This window comes from Mustelus asterias, chromosome 15, assembly GCF_964213995.1.
Source record: "Mustelus asterias chromosome 15, sMusAst1.hap1.1, whole genome shotgun sequence".
Classification (NCBI taxonomy): domain Eukaryota; kingdom Metazoa; phylum Chordata; class Chondrichthyes; order Carcharhiniformes; family Triakidae; genus Mustelus; species Mustelus asterias.
The window spans coordinates 68,260,491-68,269,875 of record NC_135815.1 but is presented as its reverse complement, the minus strand read 5'-3'; positions in this window follow the sequence as shown (position 1 = coordinate 68,269,875).

Genomic DNA, 9,385 nt, shown 5'->3' with positions numbered 1-9,385 from the left:
CACACAATATTCCAAATGTGGTCTCACCAAGGTCCTGTACAGTTGCAGCATAACCCCACGGCTCTTAAACTCCAATAATAAAACTTAATAAAAGCTAACACACTATAGGCCTTCTTCACAGCTCTATCCACTTGAGTGGCAACCTTTAGAGATCTGTGGATATGAACCCCAAGATCTCTCTGTTCCTCCACAGTCTTCAGAACCCTACCTTTGACCCTGTAATCCACATTTAAATTAGTCCTACCAAAATGAATCACCTCACATTTATCAGGGTTAAACTCCATTTGCCATTTTTCAGCCCAGCTTTGCATCCTATCTATGTCTCTTTGCAGCCTACAACAGCCCTCCACCTCATCCACTACTCCACCAATCTTGGTGTCGTCCGCAAATTTACTGATCCACCCTTCAGCCCCCTCCTCTAAGTCATTAATAAAAATGACAAATAGCAGAGGACCAAGCACTGATCCCTGTGGCACTCCGCTAGCAACCTGCCTCCAATCCGAAGATTTTCCATCCACCACCACCCTCTGTCTTCGATCAGACATGATGTGGAGATGCCGGCGTTGGACTGGGGTAAGCACAGTAAGACGTCTCACAACACCAGGTTAAAGTCCAACAGGTTTATTTGGTAGCAAATACCATAAGCTTTCGGAGCACTGCTCCTTTGTCAGATGGAGTGGATATCTGCTCTCAAACAGTGCACAGACACAGAAATCAAGTTACAGAATACTAATTAGAATGCGAATCTCTAAAGCCAGCCAGGTCTTAAAGGTACAGACAATGTGGGTGGAGGGAGCATTCAACACAGGTTAAAGAGATGTGTATTGTCCAGCTAGTGAGATTCTGCAAGCCCAGGAGGCAAGCTGTGGGGATACTGATAATGTGACATAAATCCAACATCCCGGTTTAGGCCGTCCTCATGTGTGCGGAACTTGGCTATCAGTTTCTGCTCAGCGACTCTGCGCTGTCGTGTGTCGTGAAGGCTGCCTTGGAGAACGCTTACCTGAAGATCCAAGGCTGAATGCCCGTGACTGCTGAAGTGCTCCCCCACAGGAAGAGAACAGTCTTGCCTGGTGATTGTCGAGCGGTGTTCATTCATCCGTTGTCTTAGCGTCTGCATGGTTTCCCCAATGTACCATGCCTCGGGACATCCTTTCCTGCAGAGGGAAGTTGTTTCCATTAGCAGGGGAGACTAGGACGCCGGGGCACAGCCTTTGAATAAAAGGGAGTCACTTTAGAACAGAGATGAGGAGAAATTTCTTCAGCCAGAGAGTGGTAGGTCTGTGGAATTCATTGCCACAGAAGGCTGTGGAGGCCGAGACGTTGAGCGTCTTCAAGACAGAAATTGATAAATTCTTGATTTCTCGAGGAATTAAGGGCTATGGGGAGAGAGCGGGTAAATGGAGTTGAAATCAACCATGATTGAATGGTGGAGTGGACTCGATGGGCCGAATGGCCTTACTTCCGCTCCTATGTCTTATGGTCTTATGGTATCAGGTAGACAACGTTGGCCGAGTTGCAAGAGTAGGTACCGTGTACCTGGTAGATGGTGTTCTCACGTGAGATGATGGCATCCGTGTCGATGATCCGGCACGTCTTGCAGAGGTTGCTGTGGCAGGGTTGTGTGGTGTCGTGTTCTCCTGAAGGCTGGGTAGTTTGCTGCGGACAATGGTCTGTTTGAGGTTGCATGGTTGTTTGAAGGCAAGAAGTGGGGGTGTGGGGATGGCCTTGGCGAGATGTTCGTCTTCATCGATGACATGTTGAAGGCTCCGGAGGAGATGCCGTAGCTTCTCCACTCTGGGGAAGTACTGGACGACGAAGGGTACTCTGTCCACCGTGTCCCATGTTTGTCTTCTGAGGAGGTCGGTGCGGTTTTTCGCTGTGGCACGTCGGAACTGTTGATCGATGAGTCGAGCGCCATATCCTGTTCTTATGAGGGCATCTTTCAGCGTCTGGAGGTGTCTGTTGCGATCCTCCTCATCCGAGCAGATCCTGTGTATTCGGAGGGCTTGTCCGTAGGGGATGGCTTCTTTAACGTGTTTTAGGGTGGAAGCTGGAGAAGTGGAGCATCATGAGGTTATCCGTGGTCTTGCGGTACAGTGAGGTGCTGAGGTGACCGTCCTTAATGGAGATGCGTGTGTCCAAGAATGCAACCGATTCCGGAGAGTAGTCCATGGTGAGTCTGATGGTGGGATGGAACTTGTTGATGTCATCATATAGTTGTTTCAGTGATTGCTCACCATGACTCCAAAGGAAGAAAATGTCATCGATGTGTCTAGTGTATAGCATCGGTTGAAGGTCCTGTGCGGTGAAGAAGTCTTGTTCGAACCTGTGCATGAAGATGTTGGCATATTGAGGTGCGAATTTTGTCCCCATGGCTGTTCCGTGTGTCTGGATGAAGAACTGGTTGTTGAAGGTGAAGATATTGTGGTCCAGGATGAAGTGGATGAGTTGTAAAATTGTATCTGGAAACTGGCAGTTGACGGCATTGAGTACTGAGGCCGTTGCAGCAATCGTGGGGGATGCTGGTGTAGAGTGCCGAGACATCCTACAGAACCTCTCCGGCTATGTCGAGGGCATCTTGAAACCCATTGTACAAAGAACCCCCAGCTTTTGTCGTGACACTATGGACTTCCTACAGAAACTCAGGTTCGAACAAGACTTCTTCACCGCACAGGACCTTCAACCGATGCTATACACTAGATACATCGATGACATTTTCTTCCTTTGGAGTCATGGTGAGCAATCACTGAAACAACTATATGATGACATCAACAAGTTCCATCCCACCATCAGACTCACCATGGACTACTCTCCGGAATCGGTTGCATTCTTGGACACACGCATCTCCATTAAGGATGGTCACCTCAGCACCTCACTGTACCGCAAGCCCACGGATAACCTCATGATGCTCCACTTCTCCAGCTTCCACCCTAAACACGTAAAAGAAGCCATCCCCTACGGACAAGCCCTCCGAATACACAGGATCTGCTCGGATGAGGAGGATCGCAACAGACACCTCCAGACGCTGAAAGATGCCCTCATAAGAACAGGATATGGCGCTCGACTCATCGATCAACAGTTCTGACGCGCCACAGCGAAAAACCGCACCGACCTCCTCAGAAGACAAACACGGGACACAGTGGACAGAGTCCCCTTCGTCGTCCAGTACTTCCCCGGAGCGGAGAAGCTACGGCATCTCCTCCGGAGCCTTCAACATGTCATTGATGAAGACGAACATCTCGCCAAGGCCATCCCCACACCCCCACTTCTTGCCTTCAAACAACCACGCAACCTCAAACAGACCATTGTCCGCAGCAAACTACCCAGCCTTCAGGAGAACACGACACCACACAACCCTGCCACAGCAACCTCTGCAAGACGTGCCGGATCATCGACACGGATGCCATCATCTCACGTGTGAACACCATCTACCAGGTACACGGTACCTACTCTTGCAACTCGGCCAACGTTGTCTACCTGATACGCTGCAGGAAAGGATGTCCCGAGGCATGGTACACTGGGGAAACCATGCAGACGCTACGACAACGGATGAATGAACACCGCTCGACAATCACCAGGCAAGACTGTTCTCTTCCTGTGGGGGAGCACTTCAGCAGTCACGGGCATTCAGCCTTGGATCTTCAGGTAAGCGTTCTCCAAGGCGGCCTTCACGACACACGACAGCGCAGAGTCGCTGAGCAGAAACTGATAGCCAAGTTCCGCACACATGAGGACGGCCTAAACCGGGATGTTGGATTTATGTCACATTATCAGTAACCCCCACAGCTTGCCTCCTGGGCTTGTAGAATCTCACTAGCTGTTCTGTCTGGAGACAATACACATCTCTTTAACCTGTGTTGAATGCTCCCTCCACCCACATTGTCTGTACCTTTAAGACCTGGCTGGCTTTAGAGATTCGCATTCTAATTAGTATTCTGTAACTTGATTTCTGTGTCTGTGCACTGTTTGAGAGCAGATATCCACTCCATCTGACGAAGGAGCAGTGCTCCGAAAGCTTATGGTATTTGCTACCAAATAAACCTGTTGGACTTTAACCTGGTGTTGTGAGACTTCTTACTTCGAACAGACAGCCAGTTACCTAAACTGCCAGGACATCCTCCCTCCGAACATCTATTTCCTCCAGCCTATTAGCCTGTAACACCTTCTCTTCCTCAAAAACATGGCTTCTCTCCTTGGTGAACACTGAAGAAAAGTATTCATTCATCACCTCGCCTATCTCTACTGACTCCATACACAAGTTCCCACTACTGTCCTTGACCGGCCCTAACCTCACCCTGGTCATTCTTTTATTCCTCACATAAGAGTAAAAAGCCTTGGGGTTTTTCTTGATCCGACCCGCCAAGGACTTCTCATGTCCCCTCCTAGCTCTCCTAAGCCCCTTTTTCAGCTCGTTAAATATTCTAAATAATCTTTTTATTGCCCCAACAAAACTCTCATCATTTATAACATCTTTTGGGCTTGCCCTTAATCTTATATGCTGCAAGGAGAACTATCTCATCTTCTCCAATCTCCTCACATATCTGAATTCTCTCATTCCTGGTATCATCCTGGTGAACATAACTCACAAAATTGGTACCATGCAAGAGGAGGCCATTTGGCCAATCGCATCTGCACCAGCTCTCTGAATAAGCAAATCACCTAATATAAAACAGAAAATGCTGGTAAGACTCAGCAGGTATGGCAGCATCTGTGGAGAGAGAACCAGAGTTAACATTTCAAGTCTGTAACAGGGAATTACAGACTGGTCAGAGGGAGACTTAAAATGAACCACACCATGCCTAGGCACTGGGCCCCAACCAATGGGGAGGCTCCGTGCTGGCTGGTGTCTGTGGGAATTAAATCCAGTTTACCTAGTGGCAACATTCAGGATAGAGGCAACACAGAGAGAAATGAAACAAAAACAGAAAGTGCTGGAAAATCTCAGCAGGTCTGACAGCATCTGTGGAGAGAGAATAGAGCCAATGTTTCGAGTCTGGATGACCCTTCATCACAGAGAACTGGCCTGTCTGACTGGGGCCTTTTCCTGTCATTGGGCACCTGGTAGTCATGATGTGGCGATGCCGGCATTGGACTGGGGTAAACACAGTAAGAAGTTTAACAACACCAGGTTAAAGTCCAACAGGTTAACGGGATATTGGGTTCATGTCACACTATCTGTAATCCCCACAGCTTGCCTGGACCTGCAGAGTCTCACTGGCTGTCCTGTCTGGAGACAATACACGTCTCTTTAACCTGTCTTAATGTTCTCTCCACTCACATTGTTTGTTTCTTAAAGACTTGATTAGCTGTAAGTATTCGCATTCCAACCATTATTCTGTAAATTGAGTTTGTGTCTTTATATGCCCTGTTTGTGAACAGAATTCCCACTCACCTGAAGAAGGGGCTGAAGGCTCCGAAAGCTTGTGGTACCAAATAAACCTGTTGGACGTTAACCTGGTGTTGTTAAACTTCTTATTGGGCACCTGTGCAGAGTTTGAGTGCATCTTAGAGCCTGATCTCCTGTCCAGGTAAATCCTTCAGACCATATCGCTGAATAAAATGAAGTTGGTTATTTTTGAAGGGCTGTTTGTGAGAACTTGTTGCGTAAATTGCTTGCAGCATTTCAAATACAGTAATGAACGTGTTTGTAAAACTGCTCAGAGGTAAAGCTATTCCTGGACATAGTGATATATGAGTTGATTAAATGAGTCACACATTTTCATGTAACTGCAACATTATGAAGTTCAGAATTGGATTTCCTGGAAATAGCTCCCTCCCTCTCTCTTTAACTCTTTTTCTCGCTCTCCCTTTCTCTGTGCCTTTCATTATCCAGTGTGCCCATCATCCACCACATTTTAAGTCAGTCCATTTTGACCAATTGATTTACTATTAACTTAATTGGAGTTAAATTCCTTTTTCAGATTAATTTGGGTGGGAATAATCAGCAAATATTCCCCAGCAATCAGGCGGGAGGTGCCATTTGTTTTAATCTGGTCTAGAATTAGTTGAGGTGCAGTTTAATGTTCCATTGGCCTGCAGCCTTATAAACCACAACATACGATATATGCCGAATCTTACAACACATCAGGACATTCGGGTTGTGATCCTGCAGCATTTGTCCCCTTTATTGGGTGAAATGTTGAGAGGATCACATTACCCGGGCAACCGATCAGAGACCAAGGTGGGGACAACCCGAGCAAGCATGGGTTTCAGTATCAGTTTAATCCTGGAAGCTGACTGACCATGAGGCTGCAAGCCTCTATTATATTTAGATGGAAACAAACATTGCAGTTGTTATTCACCTAATAATAGGAATTATTACATTGGCGATGAAGATAAAGAAAAAAAAGCAGCCCCCAGATCGTGAGTATAAAGTCACATTAAAATTCAGTTCAAGTTCAGAAACAGAAGAGTGCTTGCCCTTATTCAGATGGATAAATCCTTTTGATGCCGATGTGGAGGATTGGGCACTTACCCGAAACACTTACCTGCCGCACCACAACACCCCCCGTTCCCCCCCCCCACCCGATCCACCTTCCCCAAACACTATCTCCCCTTTCCCCCAGACACTATACCGCCCTTTCCCTGGAAACTCTCTCCCACCACTTTGCCAGGGCAATCTCCCCTGCTTCTCCAGAACAAAACTCCCCCCTTTCCCCAGACAACTTCCCCCATCCCTAGACCCTCCCCCCACTTTTCCCAGACACTCTCCCCTCACTTTCCCCAGACACTCTCCCCTCACTTTCCCCAGACACACTCCCCTCACTTTTCTCAGACACTCTGCCCTCACTTTTCCCAGAAGCTCTTCCCCCCACTTTCCCCAGACATTCTCCCTACACTTTCCCCAGGCACTCTCACCCCCAGTTACCCCAGACACACTGCCCCCCACTTTCCTCAGACACTCTCCCCCCAATTTCCAGAGACACTCTCCCCCACTTTCCCCAGACACTCTCCCCTAACTTTCCCCAGACACTCTCCCCACACTTTCCCAAGACACTCTCCCCCAACTTTCCCCAGACACTCTCCCCACAATTTCCCCAAATACTCTCTCCCCCACTTTTCCCTGACACACTGCCCCCCACTTTCCCCAGGCACTCTGTCCCCCACTTTCCTCAGACACTCTCCCCCTCACTTTCCTCAGACACTCTCCCCCCACTTTCCCCAGACACTCTCCCCTCACTTTCCTCAGACACTCTCCCCCCACTTTCCCCAGACACTCTCCTTACACTTTCCCCAGACACTCTCCCCCCACTTTCCCCAGACACTCTCCTTACACTTTCCTCAGACACTCTCCCCCCACTTTCCCCAGACACGCTCCTTACACTTTCCCCAGACACTCTCTCCCCCACTTTCCCCAGATACACTGCCTCCCACTTTCCCCAGGCACTCTACATAAGAACATAAGAACATAAGAAATAGGAGCAGGAGTAGGCCATCTAGCCCCTCGAGCCTGCCCTGCCATTCAATAAGATCATGGCTGATCTGAAGTGGATCAGTTCCACTTACCCGCCTGATCCCTGTAACCCCTAATTCCCTTACCGATCAAGAATCCATCTATCCGTGATTTAAACATATTCAACGAGGTAGCCTCCACCACCTCAGTGGGCAGAGAATTCCAGAGATTCACCACCCTCTGAGAGAAGAAGTTCCTCCTCAACTCTGTCCTAAACTGACCCCCCTTTATTTTGAGGCTGTGCCCTCCAGTTCTAGCTTCCTTTCTAAGTGGAAAGAATCTCTCCACCTCTACCCTATCCAGCCCCTTCATTATCTTATAGGCCTCTATAAGATCCCCCCTCAGCCTTCTAAATTCCAACGAGTACAAACCCAATCTGCTCAGTCTCTCCTCATAATCAACACCCCTCATCTCTGGTACCAACCTGGTGAACCTTCTCTGCACTCCCTCCAAGGCCAATATATCCTTCTGCAAATAAGGGGACCAATACTGCACACAGTATTCCAGCTGCGGCCTCACCAATGCCCTGTACAGATGCAGCAAGACATCTCTGCTTTTATATTCTATCCCCCTTGCGATATAGGCCAACATCCCATTTGCCTTCTTGATCACCTGTTGTACCTGCAGACTGGGTTTTTGCGTCTCATGCACAAGGACCCCCAGGTCCCTTTGCACAGTAGCATGTTGCAATTTTTTTCCATTTAGATAATAATCCAATTTGCTATTATTTCCTCCAAAGTGAATAACCTCGCATTTGTCAATGTTATACTCCATCTGCCAGATCCTTGCCCACTCACTCAGCCTGTCCAAATCTCTCTGCAGACCTTTTACGCCCTCCACTCTACCCCCCACTTTCCCCAGACACTCTCTCCCCGCACTTTCCCCTGACACACTGTCCCCAGACACACTCCTCCCCACTTTCCCCAGACACACTGCCCCCATTTTCCCTAGACACTTTCCCCTACATTCCCCAGACACTCTCCCCACACTTTCCCCAGACCCACTGCCCCCCACTTTCCCCAGACCCACTGCCCCCCACTTTCCCCAGGCATTCTCCCCCCACTTTCCTCAGACACTCTCCCCCCACTTTCCTCAGACACTCTCCCCCCACTTTCCTCAGACACTCTCCTCCCACTTTCCTCAGACACTCTCCCCCTGACTTTCCCCAGACACTCTCCCCCCACTTTCCCCAGACACTCTCCCACACTTTCCCCAGAAACTCTTCCCCCACTTTCCCCAGACACTCTCCCCCACTTTCCTCAGACACCCTCCCCCCGACTTTCCTCAGATACTCTCCCCCCACTTTCCCCAGACACTCTCCCACACTTTCCCCAGACACTCTCCCCCCACTTTTCAGAGACACTCTCCCCCCACCTTCCCCAGACACTCTCCCCCCACTTTCGCCAGACATTCTCCCCCCACTTTCCCCAGACACTCTCCCCTCACTTTCCCCAGACACTCTCCCCTCACTTTCCCCAGACACTCTCCCCTCACTTTCCCCAGACACTCTCCCCCAACTTTACCCAAACACTTTCCCTCCCACTTTCCCCAGACACTCTCCCCCCCCACTTTCCCCAGACACTCTCCCCTCCACTTTCCCCAGACACTCTCTCCACACTTTCACCAGACACTCTCTTCCCGACTTACCCCAGACACACTGCCCCCCACTTTCCCCAGACACACTGCCCCCCACTTTCCCCAGACACTCTCCCCTCACGTTCCCCAGACACTCTCCCCTCACTTTCCCCAGACACTCTCCCCTCACTTTTCCCAGACACACTCCCCTCACTTTTCCCAGACACTCCCTCCCCCCCACTTTCCCCAGACACTCTCCCCTCACTTTCCCCAGACACTCTCCCCTCACTTTCCCCAGACACTCTCCCTCACTTTCCCCAGACACTCTCCCCTCACGTTCCCCAGACACTCTCC